The following is a 16244-nucleotide window of genomic DNA, read 5'->3' on the forward strand; positions in this document are numbered from 1 at the left end:
AAAATAATAAACTAGAGAAGAAGATTATTCTCTAGAATGAAACACACAGAAATGGTGCAAGAGAAGGAGAAGGCTACAAAAGGTTTCAATACATTCCAATGACTTGTCTAAATGAGGATACATGGCTTCTATATATATAGCATTCAAGCCCAACCAGAATTTAATTACATAATAAATTCCTACAATAGAAAAACTAAAAGACTATTACATTTTCAAAGAAAAGAAATAAATGGGAGAGGAACCCAAAGAGTTGCATAGAAAACTGCAAATAGCCTTAATGTAAAACGAGTTCCCAAAATGAGGGAGGAATACGAAGAGTCTAGCTTATAATTCCAACAGCTATATTCGTCTGTGATAACTTTTCTTTACATGACTCCAAATCCGCCTCGGACCCTGTGGCTGGATTATCACTTTTTCCATCTTGCACTGTTGAGCACCAAAGATCGTGGTACTTAATGAGCTAAATTGATGATGAGTTGAGTAGACAAAATAAAGAGCATCAGTGAACAAAGATACAAATGCTATACTATTAATGTTTTCACAGGTCCTGGAGACAACAATACCCTGCGTTTCTCTTACCATTCTCTTCTGGGTCCATTTTATTTGCAACTGCATTTGAAGGCATCTGTACCCCTTCTATGGAGAATGAGTATCTGAGATCAGTTCTAGGATTCCTCGTGAAGGTTAACCCATAGTCATCCATAATGCTCCCTCGACCATTAACATCCATCTCATCTGCACTGATCATCAAGTGCGCACTTTTTATATTTTGGCATGTGGTTGCTCTTTCTGATTGGAGAACCCAACAGTCTTCCAGTACTTAGTGTCCTTGTTGAGATATGATTTGATTGAAGGAAGATTGATGCCCCTGCATCTTCCTTAGGGATTTCTCTTGAGTCTGGTATCATGGTTGGCGTCCTTACTCCTGCACTTTGCCTTCTGTGATAACAGAGATGCTTATGTAGAATAATATGTGATCCGCATATTGCAAAAGTGAGTTCCAAAGTACAATTTACATCTAACAAGTTGTACAATTTCATATATATATGAGAGAGAGAGAGAGAGAGAGATATAAAGCTAATTAGTAGCTCCTAAACAGTCTTATCTCTAATGAGATCCAGTGCTACTTTACTGATCAGGCTTTGCAGCCCTTTTAATTATTCTACTGATTAACGCATTAGAAGCTATTTGATTTAGTGGAGACGAGATCCAAGGATCTCACTTGGCTCCTCGTGACCCATCACGCAGTTTAATGCAAGCACCACTCAAGATTTCACAACATGATTGGTCGTATGACCCAAGCTATGTCACCCGTGCCATCTAGTGATGGCAGTGGACCAGGGGGAAAAGGGATCGGTCCAAACCTGCCTCATTTGGACCGGGAATGAAGGACATAAAATGGGGAATGGCCCGGGGATGGAGGTGAAAATTAAAACCCGTACAGGGATGGAGGCGGGGATGAACTTACTCTTGCCCTCGATCTCCGTTAATGAAATTACTAAATACCCTTATATACATTATAAAATCCTATATATATTCTTGACCCTAAACCCTTTTTCTCCTCTCCTTCCACTCCTTCCTATTTTCTTCTTATTACTCTTAAAAACTTGACAAATTTTACTGCTCAACCTTAAAATCTACCACAAAAATGTTTGTTTTTTGTGAACTCTTCATTTAGTATGCCTTTTTCAAGCATTTTATGACAAAACTCATGGGTAATTAAACTAATTGCCCTATGTCATTCCTACTGGGACGAGAATGAGGATCAAGACGGGTATGGGGATTGTTATTTTGAGACGGGGTGGGGGTGGAGGTCCAAAGCCCCCCCCCCCCCACCCACCCACCACCACCACCACCACCACCACGGGGATGGAGGGAAAATTTTTGAGATGGGGTGGGGGTGGAGTCCTTGTCCCCGGCACCCCTCCCCGGTCCACTGTCGTCCCTAGTCCCATAGTGACTAGATGGAAAGCCTATGTCAATTGAAAATTTCTTTTTGCTCTATTCTTTCCTGAGTAATATTGTCTTCCTAACTGCTAACCTTCTCGGATCACCTATGTGAAATACTATACTGATGCATACTTTACCACAATCAAGTTGTTTCATATGCTTGCAAAGCAAACTTTGCTTCAAAACTAATAGATCAAAAGCATGCGTTAAAGATACTAAAGAGTATGATAATAACTTCCTAACCAATCTCCGTGTAATTTTTTTTTTTCGATAAGCATCTCAGTGAGTAATTTACTAAATGGCATTTGTTATATAGTTCTGATAGCAAAAGGCCTACAAGATCCTCTCTCTCTCTCTCTCTCTCTCTCTCTCTCTCTCTCTCTCTCTCTCCTTGTGTGTGATCAGCAATTTGGGCGCCAACTCTTCATCTACCATAAAGCTAAAATGGCAAAGGATGAACCTTACCATGCACACGCATCCACATTCATGGGAACAAAATGTGGAAGAAAATCACCTCTCTCAAGAGAAGAAGAAATGAAGTAGAGGATTACTGCTGCTTGCTTGGGTTGTGCAGGCCGTGAATACCATGAGGACCGTGTGGGTGGGTATCCATGTGCTTTATAGGGTTTGCATGGACCCCATGGTCGATTCAAACAAAGTGGGATGTTGGTCCCCAAACAAGAGTTCATGAAAGGCGGTTCAATTAATGAAGTTGTCAGCATATGAGAATCACAAAATAAGAGGCAGTTTTTTTTTTTAAGGCAAGCTCAGACCCCTACCAGTTATACAACGATACCATTGGGACTTGAACTTGCAACGTTCCAACTAGGGGTGGCAAAATCTGACATGACCCGCCAACCCGCTTCTTAGCCGGATTCGGTTTGGCTTAAAAGGGTTCATGTCGTAAACGGGTCGACCCGCCTAACCCGTTTATTAAACGGGTCAGGTACGTGTTAGGGGTATGCCAACCCGCCAACCCGGCTGACCCATTTAATAAACGGGTTAGGCGGGTGGGTCAACTCGTTTACCTGACACGCCAACCCGTTTACCCGAACCGACCCGCCAACCCGTTTACCCGACCCGACCCATTTATTAAACGGGTTAATCGTGTCGTGTCGGGTTACCCGTTTAATAAATGGGTCGGGTTCGTGTTTTCCACAACTGACCTGTTTAATAAATGGGTCGGGTTCGTGTTGAGGTATGCTGACCTGCCGACCCGACCCGCCAACCCGTTTACCCGACCCGACCCATTTATTAAACGGGTTAATCGTGTCGTGTCGGGTTACCCGTTTAATAAATGGGTCGGGTTCGTGTTTTCCACAACTGACCTGTTTAATAAATGGGTCGGGTTCGTGTTGAGGTATGCTGACCTGCCGACCCGACCCGCCAACCCGACCCGATTGCCACCCCTAGTTCCAACACAAGGTGACCTGCACAAGCTGCTCCTACCAGACAAGCGGGTAAATAAGAGGCAGTTTTGGTGCTGCTGAGAAATGTGAAAGTGGACCAAGTTATGCACATTTTGTTTCAAATGACAAACATGTCCTCGAAAAAACAGAAAAATCTAGACTTTGAAATATAGACAAGGCAACGTGTGGTCCATGAAACCGACTAACCATCTTTTCTGGTTTAGCATCTAGAGCCCTAATTCACTATTGGGGGCGTATTGCATAGGCTATGTGGTTGCATATTGGACACAAGTAATAGTCCACAATTACTCTTAGTTTTCAAATTTCCATTTCTCATGGGTTTTGGATGAGCATCAAGCATACCATGGTTGATAATGAAATTCCCAAATGTTGCCAGGCTTTTTGGCATTTCTAGTACTACCACAAGCTTTAAGAGATTGTTCACATGAAAATGCAATGCAAATGCATCACCCCCAATTGATATTTCTAGCATTACCAAAACTTTACAGAATCCTAGTAACTTTTTTTCAGAAAGGCCAGTTATTATTCAAGGTACCACTGAGTTTTGAACCTGCAACGTCCCACCACAAGCAGACGTGCACTGACAGCTCCTACCAACCACGCGGATCCCCCTCTTTAATGAGTCTTGATTGATAGAGACCGGATCAAGTAAAAGGTTTCAAGTAAACATCTAATACAAACACGAACACCTGCCGTGTGTTGCGAGATCGACAGCTACTTTGAGTATCAAACATGTCATGCGTTGGCATTTTACATCAACATTATAACCCACCATTTTACCTTATCTAGGGATGGCAGTGGACCAGGGGAAAGCGGGGCTCTGCCCCGCCTCACCCCGTTTGGACGGGGGATGAAGGGCATGAAACGGGGATGAAGGTTAAAATCCATCCCCTTGCCCCATCCCCATCACGATGCCTTGCCCCGCCCTGCCCCATCCCCAATCCTTTTAAATAGACCGAGGGGGAACGGGGACCCGCCCCTCCTCATCCCCGTTTGGACCGGGGATGGAGGACATGAAACGGGGATGGAGGCGGGGTGGAGGTTAAAATTCATCCCCGTGCAGGGATGGAGGCGGGGGTGGAGGTTCAAATTTTGAGACAGGGCGGGGGTGGAGACCTTGTCCCCCGTCCCCGCCCCCGGTCCATTGCCATCCCTAACCTTATCTGCTTTCCTCATTACATGGGGGTGGCATGGAAAAGTATCCCTTTGACATATTGCATTGCAATGAAATGTGTTTGGTGGGATTACCCTTGATACAAGCAATCCTAGTGAAGAACATGGCACATGACGACAGTCTGGATCGTCCCTTTGGGAGTGATCGCTTTCTGATAAAGCGACTCTTCATTGAGTTTTGGTGGTACTATTGATCTCAAGTATGTTTAGCAGTATCTTTGTGTGGAAATCAATGAGGTCCCAAGCACTAATTACAGAAGAAGAAACTAGGCTATCAAGTTCCAATGTTTATCATCTTAGTTTTCATATTTTTAAATGTTAAAAAAATTTAATTTGTATTTTTTTTTTTAGAAAGGCAAGTTAGGGTGCCCCCACCAGTTATTATTCAACGTACTCATAAGGTTTGAACCTGCATCATCACACCACAAGGAGACGTGAACTGATAGCTCCTACCAACCACGCAGAGCCCCGTTGGTAAAATTTAATTTGTAATTTTTCCCAAGTAAGCGGTCACCTTGTGAATGTCAATAGAGTCATGAATGAATTAATTTGTAATAATCTCAAATAGGATAAATTATTTTGGTGATGTGAATGGAGTCATGTATGAGTTTCTCATATGAATCGGTAATGGGAATTACAGAATGAACCTTAGCGTATGTTGTCTAAGAAATTGAAAAGGCATCATGAGATCGGTGAGAGCTCCTTGGAATCTTCCCATCCTCATTTAAGTCAGTTAATGCTTAGGATTAATGCAAGCCTAAGCCTACATAGGGTGCCTATTATGAGTGTTTTTCTATATTTTTAATTAGGTCTCTACAATAAAAAATTGTTCTTTATAAGTTCCTTTTATGCCTTTCTAAGAATTCTATTACTTTTTTTTTTGAAAGGCAAACTATAGGCAGACCCCTACCAGTTATACAAAGATACCAAAGGATTTGAACTTCAACGTCCCAACACAAGGAGACGTGCACTAGCTGTTCCTACTAAACAAGTGGAGCCCCAGTTGGTAAAAATTCTATTACTTGGTGTCAATTCCCTTCCTCTCCAAAACCTAGTTTCATTCTATTTGCTATAGAGACTTATTTCAGAAGAACTCATTACTCATTTTCATCAAAGTTATGACATCCAGCTCCAGCAACTTCAGTTTCAATTTCTCACAAAATAAAGTCCCATGTTAGATGGTGAAAGTTATGAATTTAGTGCCACCAAAATAAGACCATAGGATCTCTCTGAGCTTGCCGAAGGAGTGTATGAAGGATTGGCTGATGGTTCAACTTTGGCCTCGTCAACTCCAGCAAAGTAAAAGGAGTTTAAAAAACAAGAAAAAAGCTGAAAAAGTGCTTCTATTTGAAAAATATCAAAGTTCAACGTGAAACACAACACACTCAAGAATCACATTTTTTCATACTCATTAGACTGAGACCGTGGGAATCACTATTTTTGGCACACTAACGGGCCTAACTTTTCTAATTCTGTTTGTGCACTTGTTTATCATCGCTCAACTTTGATTCATTCATGAACAGAGTCCAAAATTTTACAATAAAATTTTACAGTAAATGCAAAATTTTGTTAAGTTTCTGACGCAACAAACCGCTTGTTAAAACTCCTTCGGACGAAAGAGATACGAGCAATTTATCGATTGAGTGAGGCCAAAAATATGATAATAATTTTTTTTTTGAAAAACCCAAATTACATAACATGTATTTTCTCATGAAAACGACCATAGAAATCATTAGAATTTTTACATAACATCAATATGAGCATAATCTACTAACCCAAATCAAAATATCAAAAAAAAAAAAAACAAATAACATGCGCATTTTGCAGCTTTCATGATTTTATTTTATGAGAAAATCTGCTTTGAGAGAAAACAATTTTTAGAAAGGTTTTCTTTCGAAAATCCCTTTCAATCACATGAATAGACAGCCCTAACCCAAACCCACATGTATAAGGCATGGTTTAAGGTTTGTACTTATGAAAAATCAAACAAATTCATACCCACGAATTCTAAATTACTTGTAAAGTATAGAACTCCCTACCTTAATTGAGTTCTCAAACATAGATCGGTTTTCATTTTCCATCTTCAAATCTTAGAGGAGCTTCAATGACTAATGGAAAGACTCCAAGAAGAAAAAAACCAGAAAGAAAAAGAAAAATAAAAATAGGAGAAAGAGAGAGAACTAACATTATTAATCCTCCTTATAAAGGCCTCTATTTATAGATGAGCTTAAACAAGAGTCTCATCTTCAATATGAAAAGTTAATATCTATTAATATATTTTATTAATAAAATAACTAAATAAATTATAGGTCATAACTTATTAAATTTTAAAATTAACTAAGCTATAAAAGAAAATTAGTACAAGGGATATCTTATGGAGAAAGACTTTTTATCGGCGATGACCTTAATGGGCATGTAGGCATTAGTAGGGATGGTTTTGAGAGTATCCATGGAGGCTATGGTATAGGAGAAAGAAACGAAAGTGGAGAAAGGATTTTAGATTTTGGTTTGTCCTATGATATGATCTTAGCAAACACTTGGTTTAGGAAGAGGGAGTCTCACTTAGTAACATTTAAAAGTGGGGTTAATACGAGTCAGATAGATTTTTTCCTACTTAGAAAGATAGATAGGGGTTGTTGCATCGATTGTAAGGCTATACCGGGAGAAAGTGTAGCTACACAACATAGAGTCTTAATTTTAGATCTTAGAATTAGACAATGTCGCAAAAGGGATAGACATAGGATAGATCCTAGAATTAAGTGGTGGGCACTGAAAGGAGCTAAACAAGGAATGTTTGTAGAGCAGGTAGTTAAGGAAGCTGATTGGTGTCTCGAGGAAGATTCAGAATCAATGTGGAATAAGATAGCGAGTGGCATGAGAAAGGTGGCTAAGGAGGTATTGGGTGAGTCTAAAGGCGGTGCACCGCTAGGTAAGGATACATCGTGGTGGAACGAGGATGTCAAATTAGCTATTAAGGTTAAAAGAGAGTGTTATAGAAATCTAAGTAAGAGTCGTGATAAGGAGAATTTGGAGAAGTATATGATAGCAAAGAAGGAAGCTAAAAAAGTAGTTCAGAACGCGAGGGATAAGGTATATAAGGAGGTTTATGACAAGTTGGATACCAAAGAGGGCGAGAAGGATATTTATAGGCTTGCAAAGATGAGAGATAGGAAATCGAGGGATTTGGGTATGGTTAGATGTATCAAAGATGAAACGCAAAGGGTTTTAGTCAAAGATGAGGAGGTTAAGGAGAGACGGAAAGATTATTTTGATAAGCCATTTAATGGAAGTCATGCTCACGATCTTGGAGACTTTTCCCTTCCTTTTCATGAGATGAATCATGACTTCATGCGCAAGATTCAAAAAAAAGAAATTACAGAGGCTTTGAAGAAAATGAAATCAAGAAGGGCAGTTGGCCCAGATGGTATACCTATCGAGGCTTGAAAATGCTTGGGTGAGAAAGGTTTAGAATGGTTGACAAATCTTTTTAACAAAATTTGGCGGACAAATAAGATGCCTAATGAGTGGAGGAAGAGTACTTTGGTGCATCCATATAAGAATAAGGGTGATATACAAGATTGCATAAACTATCGTGGTATAAAACTCATGAGCCATACTATGAAACTTTGGGAGAGGGTGATTGAGTCTAGGTTGAGGAAGGTTGTCATGATATCGGAGAATCAATTTGGTTTTATGCCTGGAAGATCAACTATGGAAGCTATACATCTTCTTAGACAACTTATCGAGAGGAATAAAGATTTTCATATGGTTTTTATTGATTTAGAGAAGGCATACGATAAAGTACCTAGGGACGTTCTCTGGTGGACAATGATGAAGAAAGGTGTTTCTCTCAAGTACATTAAAATAATTAAAGATATGTATGAAGGAGTAGTAACCAATGTCCGCACTTGTGGAGGGGTGACAACCAATTTTCCTATAACGGTTGGGTTACATCAAGGATCTGCTTTAAGCCCTTTCCTATTTGCTATAGTGATGGATGAGCTTACGAGATCAATTCAAGAAAATGTGTCCTGGTGTATGTTGTTTGCTGATGATATTGTTTTGACAGACATTAGAAGCAAGAGGCTTTAAGTTGAGTAAGAGTAAGACAGAATACATGGAATGTCGGTTTAGTAAGCAACAAAGTAATGATGAGAGTGTAGTGAAGCTTGGTGAGCAAGAAATACCGGTGGATGATTGTTTCAAATATTTGGGATCTATTATTCAAAAGTATGGAGAAATTGATGGATATGTAAATCATAGGATAAAGGTTGGGTGGATGAAATGGAAAAGTGCAACTGGAGTGTTGTGCGATCGTAGAATGCCATTGCGGTTGAAGGGAAAGTTTTATAGGACGACTATTAGGTCTGCTTTACTATATGGTACGGAATGTTGGGCTGCCAAGAGACATCATATTCAAAAAATGAGTGTAGCTGAGATGTGTATGCTGAGATGGATGTGTGGAAATACAATAAAAGATAAGATTCAGAACGAGGAGATACGTAAGAAGGTAGGCGTTGCACCCATTGAAAATAAGATGAGAGAATCGTTTACGGTGGTTTGGACATATTCGGCGAAGGCCTAATGATGCTCCAGTTAGAAGGATGGAGAAATGGGAAAATATATTAGTTAAAAGAGGTCGGGGTAGGCCTAGGAAGACATGGATGGAGGTGATAGGAAAGGATATGAATGCTTTGAACCTCACCAAGGACATGGCATTGGATAGAAATGATTGGAGGAGAAGGATTCATGTGGAAGACCCATAATGATTTTCTTTTTTGGTTCATATCGCTGACCCCAATTATTTTAGGATGAAGGCATAGTTGTTGTATAAAAGAAAAGTAAGGACTGCTCACCCCGATCGGGCTTTAGTGACATGTTAACCTTCCAAAAGACCTACAGTCCCAAACACTTATCAGAATTTGACATTTAAATAGTTGATTCAATAGCCCTCGAAACGTAGATCATTATGGTGGTCTTAGATTTAATCATACGCACATGGATCGATAAAAAAAATTAGTCAACGTTGAAGACTATTATTTTTTGACCTACAATTAAGCATGAACTTCAATTGATAATAAAATACTCAAATCAATACCAATTTGGGCTTATAAATAGTCGATTTAGATACCCTCAAAATAAGAAATGTCAAAGTCGACTCCAATTTAATAGATAAGCCGCTTATCAGCCAGAATTTCTGTCAAAATAATAAAGATATTTTTCGAAGCGTCAGACCCTATGAATTCAATCCAATGATATATGATTCAAAATATCCTTAGCTATATTCAATCTAATATATCCATAAATTAATCTAAATGTTATGGATTATATCCAACTTAATTAAGTTTTATCCAAATATCATTAGTTAAATCCACTATATAATTTAAGGTCCAAATCTATATAAAAATTATTTATTTATTTATAATTAAATTCTAATTTCATGCCTAATTAAATTAAAATTCAATTCTTTACAAATTTAAATATGAAATTAGATGAAATGGCATTAAATGACTCTGAATTAGGCCTAAATGTAAATAGATTTCATCTATAAAATTTTGAATTTTCATGTATTTAAATTATTTATTTTAAATATTTCTTAAGAGGTTAATTCAAAATTTTCAAAAATAATTTTTGAAAATTTGAAACTCAATAGGGTCGATGAGACCCTTGGGCGTGTAGGGGTGTTTCTTACACTTAGAAAATTTTGTTTAAATCTTACAAACTCTATACTCCACGCAAATTATCATTATCTAGATTGTTCAATTTATTTTCTAAAAATGATGTTTTCTCATAAATAAACTTTGAAAGCGATCTCTACTAGGGTCAACAGGACCCAGTGTCATTTTGAGTGTTTCATTTTTTTTTGTATATTAGATTTCAAACTCATGAAACTAAATTCAAATTTATTGAATTTACATTACATACATATCGAGTTATCCTAAATTTGTCTCAAATCATATTCAACTTTATTTCAATAAAATTTACCAGTTATTTTATTAAATTCATGTTTTTTTTTATAAATTTGATTCTGAATATTAATTTCATAAAAATCAACTTTAAGTTTTCATATGATATCTCTTGTAATTCCTCGTAAACTAATTTATATTTTTATACTTCTCATAAAAGTTATTATTTATTTATTAAAAATACCCTAAAGAATCACATGTATTACTTCTGGTCTAAATTTAAAACCGTAGATTTAATTTCAACAAAAATACAATTTATTATATTTTTCAAATTTGAATTAACATTCGATTAAGTCTTAATTTAGATTTGAATCAAACTCCTACTATTAATAGGGGGCCCAGTTGAGTAAGACAGAATACATGGAATGTCGGTTTAGTAAGCAACGAAGTAATGATGAGAGTGTAGTGAAGCTTTTGAGTTCCAATAACAAATATATGACCTACTAAGGAGCCACGTATCCAAAAACAACAAATAGAACCCTCTCAAGTCCAAAAGAAAATAGTGCTTTCACAAAACCTATCACTAAACCCATTTCCCAATCAACCATAACAAGAAGGAAAGGGCTCATTATTCATTAAATGCCACAATCTTCGGGCCTTCAGTTCAATTAAGGCTTGCCAAAAATAAAATAAACAATTTAATACTCACAATATTTCAATAACATGCTTCATAGAGAGAAGATATTCATAATAGCATGCATGTACTTAGCAACACCCTATTACATCATGCTTGTAATTGGTACTCAAACACAGTATGCATAGATTCAGAATCAAGTTTTATTAAATCTTGCTTACATGCAGAAATCTATAATCGCATGTGAGTAGTTATATCTATATGTTAACCACAACAGTTTTAAATTCAGATATACAACTCGACATGTGCAGTTCTTGCATAGCCCAGCACTATGAAAAATCTCCACCAAGACAACCAACAAGAGGTGATCCTAGCATGGACTTGGGTTTGCTCAAGTGCATCCAAAGCCTCACCAGGTCCAACCATTAGGGACAGCACCAGGGCAGTCCAACCAGAGCCGGCCCGGTAAAGAGGCCAATGAGGCTTGGGCCTCAGGGCCCCTGGGCCCAAAAAGATTTTAGGGGCCCATTGTTTGGGTAGTTTATATAAATATTTTATACATTTTTATTTAATATAATATAAATATTTGGAATATTATATTTGTTTAATGTGAATGCAAATTTTATTGATATTTTGATTCTTTAAAAAAAAATCGGAGGCACTGCAACCGAACTCCTAATATTAATAGGGGGCCCATTTTTTCCCTCCGCCTCAGGCCCCATAAAACACAGGTACAGCTCTGAGTCCAACACACACCCAACTGAGGGTCAGCCTCTGGTATAGCACACACACATACAATCGGGTGAACAAAAAATGTGTTGTCTCATTTGGAATCCCAAAGACAATTTCAAAATTCAATCACATAGGCAGCGTATACATCTACTTACAGAATTTTTTTTTCAAAACTCAATCACATAGGCAGCATACACATCTAGTTACAGAATTTTTATCAAAACTCAATCACATAGGCAACATATACATCTAATTACAATTTTTTTTTTCAAAACTCAAACACATAGGCAGCATATATCTAGTTACAGAATTTTTTTTCAAAACTCAATCACATAAGCAGCATACACATCTAGTTACAGAATTTTTATCAAAACTCAATCACATAGGCAACCTATACATCTAATTACAAATTTTTTTGTCAAAACTCAAACACATAGGCAGCATATATCTAGTTAAAGAATTTTTTTCAAAACTCAATCACATAAGCAGCATAGATCTTACAATAAATTTTTTTTTCAATCTAGTAACAAATTTTTTTTCAAAACCCATTCACATAGGCAGCATAGATCTCACAATACATAATTTTTTCAAAACTAAATCACATAAGCAGCATATATCTTATAATACCGATTTTTTTTCAAAACTAAATCACATAGGCAGCATATACATGTAGTTGCAAATTTTTTTTTCAAAACTTAATCACATAGGCAGCATAGATCTCACACCATAGATTTTTTTTCAAAACTAAATCACAGAGGCAGCATATATATCTCGTTACAGAATTTTTTTCAAAACCCATTCATATAGGCAGCATAGATCTCACAATACATAATTTTTTTTAAAACTAAATCACCTAGGCAGCATAGATCTCATAATACAGATTTTTTTTTTCAAAACTAAATCACATAAGCAGCATATACATCTAGTTATAGATTTTTTTTCAAAACTCAATCACATAGGCGGCATAGATCTCAAAATTCATATTTTTTTTCAAAACTAAATCCCGTACACAACATAGATCTCACAATATAGAATTTTTTTCAAACCTAAATCACATAAGTAGCATATGTGGAGAATCATAGGAGAAACACATTGTGTATAACACGTTGGTGAAGAGATATCGTCACATACCTGTCTCTGCCATGGCGTTTATGCGAGAGACGGGCGATCTCCTTAGCCGAACTGGTCCTGTCGATGAGTACAGGCCTTCAAGCAGTGGGTGAGCAGAGACCGATCTCTGTAAGCCTTCAATTTCACACACAGCCACTGCCCATCATGTGGTGTATATGTAGGTATCCAAAAGATACTTCCGAAGGGTCACCATGCATCATACCAAAAGGTATGATGTATGAGAAGAGGCACTTCCGAAGGGTCACCATGCATCATACCAAAAGGTATGATGTATGGGAAGAGGCACTTACGAAGGGGCACCTTGTTTCCCAACATTCTCCCACTTGACCCGAGTATGTGAAAGTTCATGTGGATAGGTCTTAAGTCTACTTTATCAGTCCAAATTTTGTTGTTATGCTAAACTCTTAAATTTTATGAGCAAACTTGATGCATAACCAACAAAAGAAAGAAAGAGAGAATCATATCTTTATTACCAAAAATGTGATCACATAAAAGTCACTGTACATGATTGCAGGATTTCAAACAAGTTCATCCTCTTAACATGTTCGGCATATAATTCCGGGGCCAAACCCTTAGTAAGAGGATCAACTATCATTTCTTTAGTCCCAATCAGTGTTTTAAAACTCGCCGAGTCAACTCGTTGACTCGGCTCGGCTCGGCCCTCCAGTGAGTCAACCCGGCAAGGCAAACTCGGTTTGCCAAAACTCGGGCTTGACTCGGGCCGACTCGGCCTGACTCGGCTTGACTCGGGCGAGTTCTGGGATGTTTTAAATTTGTTTTTTGAGTTTCAAATTACAGTTTTGAAATATATAAGTACATATATTTTAACAAGGGTTACCCCCAGACTATGTCACATGGGTGCGGGTGCGGGTGCGGGTGCGGGTGCGGGTGCGGGTGCGGGTGCGGGTGCGGGTGCGGGTGCGGGTGCGGGTGCGGCACAATTTTAAAATTTTTGGACACGGGGACTCGGCAAAATATATATATATATATATATATATATATATATATATATATATATATAATTTTATTTTATTTTTAAAATGCCACAGCTGACAGCACAGTCTGTGTGTCTGTGCACAGTCACAGGCACAGCACTGTGCACAGTCACAGACTGTGCACTGTGCACAGTCACACAATCACAGAAGTCTGTCACAGCATGTGACTGCAGCACAGTCACAGACTGTGACTGCACTGTGCCTTTTTATATATATATATATATATATATATATATATATATATATATATATATATATATATATATATATATATATATATTTTTAAATAAAAAATATAAAAAATTGGTTTTTTAGGGACATTTTTGGACTCGGTCAAAGTTGACCGAGTCCAAAATGTGGACGGACTCGGCCTGGACTCGTTGACCGAGTCCGACTCGGCGTTGACCGAGTCCGGGCCGAGTCCGAAGCCGCACCCGAGTCCGCACCCGTGTCGGGGCGTGTCGACTCGGGTGCGGCACCTCCTTAGCCGAGTCCGTGTGACATAGCCCCCAGATTTTGTATAAAAAAGAAAATAAAATCATTTAAAGATAAAAAATCATTTAAATCCATAGAATAAAATCGCCATGTTATTCGAACTACTGTTCACCCTGTGCTATCAACTTATTCTAGCAAAATATTTTAAAGAAATGATTCTCACTATATATGGAGGGTCAAATGTGCCTATGGAAAGTCACATTTAGGTTTCATCATCCATTTGTTATGTGAACAAGCATTGTACAAATTCAAGTATTAGTAGTCTTTTTATAGTTGTGCCATTAATATATTTCCTGCATAGTTTTCATACATGAGAAAAATGCTTATTTATGTTGATATTGGGCATTCTGTAAACTGTCAATATGCACATATATCCCTATTTTACATTTATGGATTTGTTAGAGAGGGAATTAAAACTTTTAAAACAAGCTAGCATATATGATTGGCCATTTTAAGAACCTTAGGTAGTTGCAGACTGAACTCATGGTGACCACATCCTCTAATTCAAGTCATGAATTAGTCAAAGTGCTTGTATAGATATCAAATTCAATTATTCAAGCAAACCTCTATAGCTCTTTGCAGTTGTTTTTATATTCGTACAGACATTTGGAGACTATGTTTACTCCAAAAACATGGTTTCAGACAAATTATATATTGTTTTTCTTTTAAAATCAAAAGTTAACAAAACCCGGTCCGAGTCACCGAGTTGACCCGCCGAGTCACGAGTCAATAAAGAACGAGTCGAGTTCCGAGTCACGGGTTTTAAAACCTTGGTCCCAATGTTATCAATATACACCAAAAGATTCTTTGTCATCTCCTTTACAACAAAATACTTCAACTCCATATGCTTACAAGATGTAGTACTTTTGTTGTTATTGAAGAAGGATACAGCAGCTTCATTATCACAGAATACTTTCAGTGGTCTCCCAATGGATTCAACCACCTGAAGTCCTGAGATGAAATTTCGCAACCAAATGGCCTGTGAAGTTATCTTGAATAGAGCTATGAAGTCAGCCTCCATGGTGTGGGCAGTAGTAGTGGACTGCTTCCCACTCCTTCAAGAAATCGCACCACCGGCTAGCAGAAAAATGTATCATGTGGTAGACTTTCTATTGTTAGGACAACCTCCCAGATCTGCATCTGAATAGCCAATAACCTCAAGGTGGTCCGCCTTTCTGTAGGTTAACATATAACTCTTTGTCCCTTGCAGATAGCGCATGACTTTCTTAGCAGCCTTCCAGTGAGCAAGACCAGGATTCGACTGAAATCTGCCAAGGACCCCGACTGCAAATGATATGTCAGGGCGAGTGCATGTCTGAGCGTACTGCAAGCTGCCGACCACTGATGCATATGGTATCATGGTCATCTGTCCTTTTTTTTCTTGAGTCTGTGGGCAGTTTTTAAGGCTCAATTTATCTCCTTTTAATATGGATGTCGTAGTAGGAGCAAAATGCTCCATCCCATATCTTTTGAGAATTTTATCAATATAAGCTTTCTGAGAGATACCTAGTACACCTTTAGACCTATCTCGACGGATCTCAATGCCGAGAACATAGGCAGCCTCTCCCAGATCTTTCATTTCAAAATAAAAGGATAGAAATTGCTTGGTTTCTGTCAGCATATCCTTATTGTTGGTTGCAAGTAAGATATCATCCACATAAAGTACCAGAATTATGAACTTACTCCCACTTGTCTTGAGGTATACACATCGATCAACGATGTTTTCTGTGAATCCAAAGGTCAAGATGACTTTAGTGAACTTCATATACCATTGACGGGAGGCCTGTTTAAGTCCATA

The sequence above is a fragment of the Nuphar pumila genome, chromosome 14 (assembly GCF_984573655.1).
Source record: "Nuphar pumila chromosome 14, dmNupPumi1.hap1.1, whole genome shotgun sequence".
Lineage (NCBI taxonomy): Eukaryota > Viridiplantae > Streptophyta > Magnoliopsida > Nymphaeales > Nymphaeaceae > Nuphar > Nuphar pumila.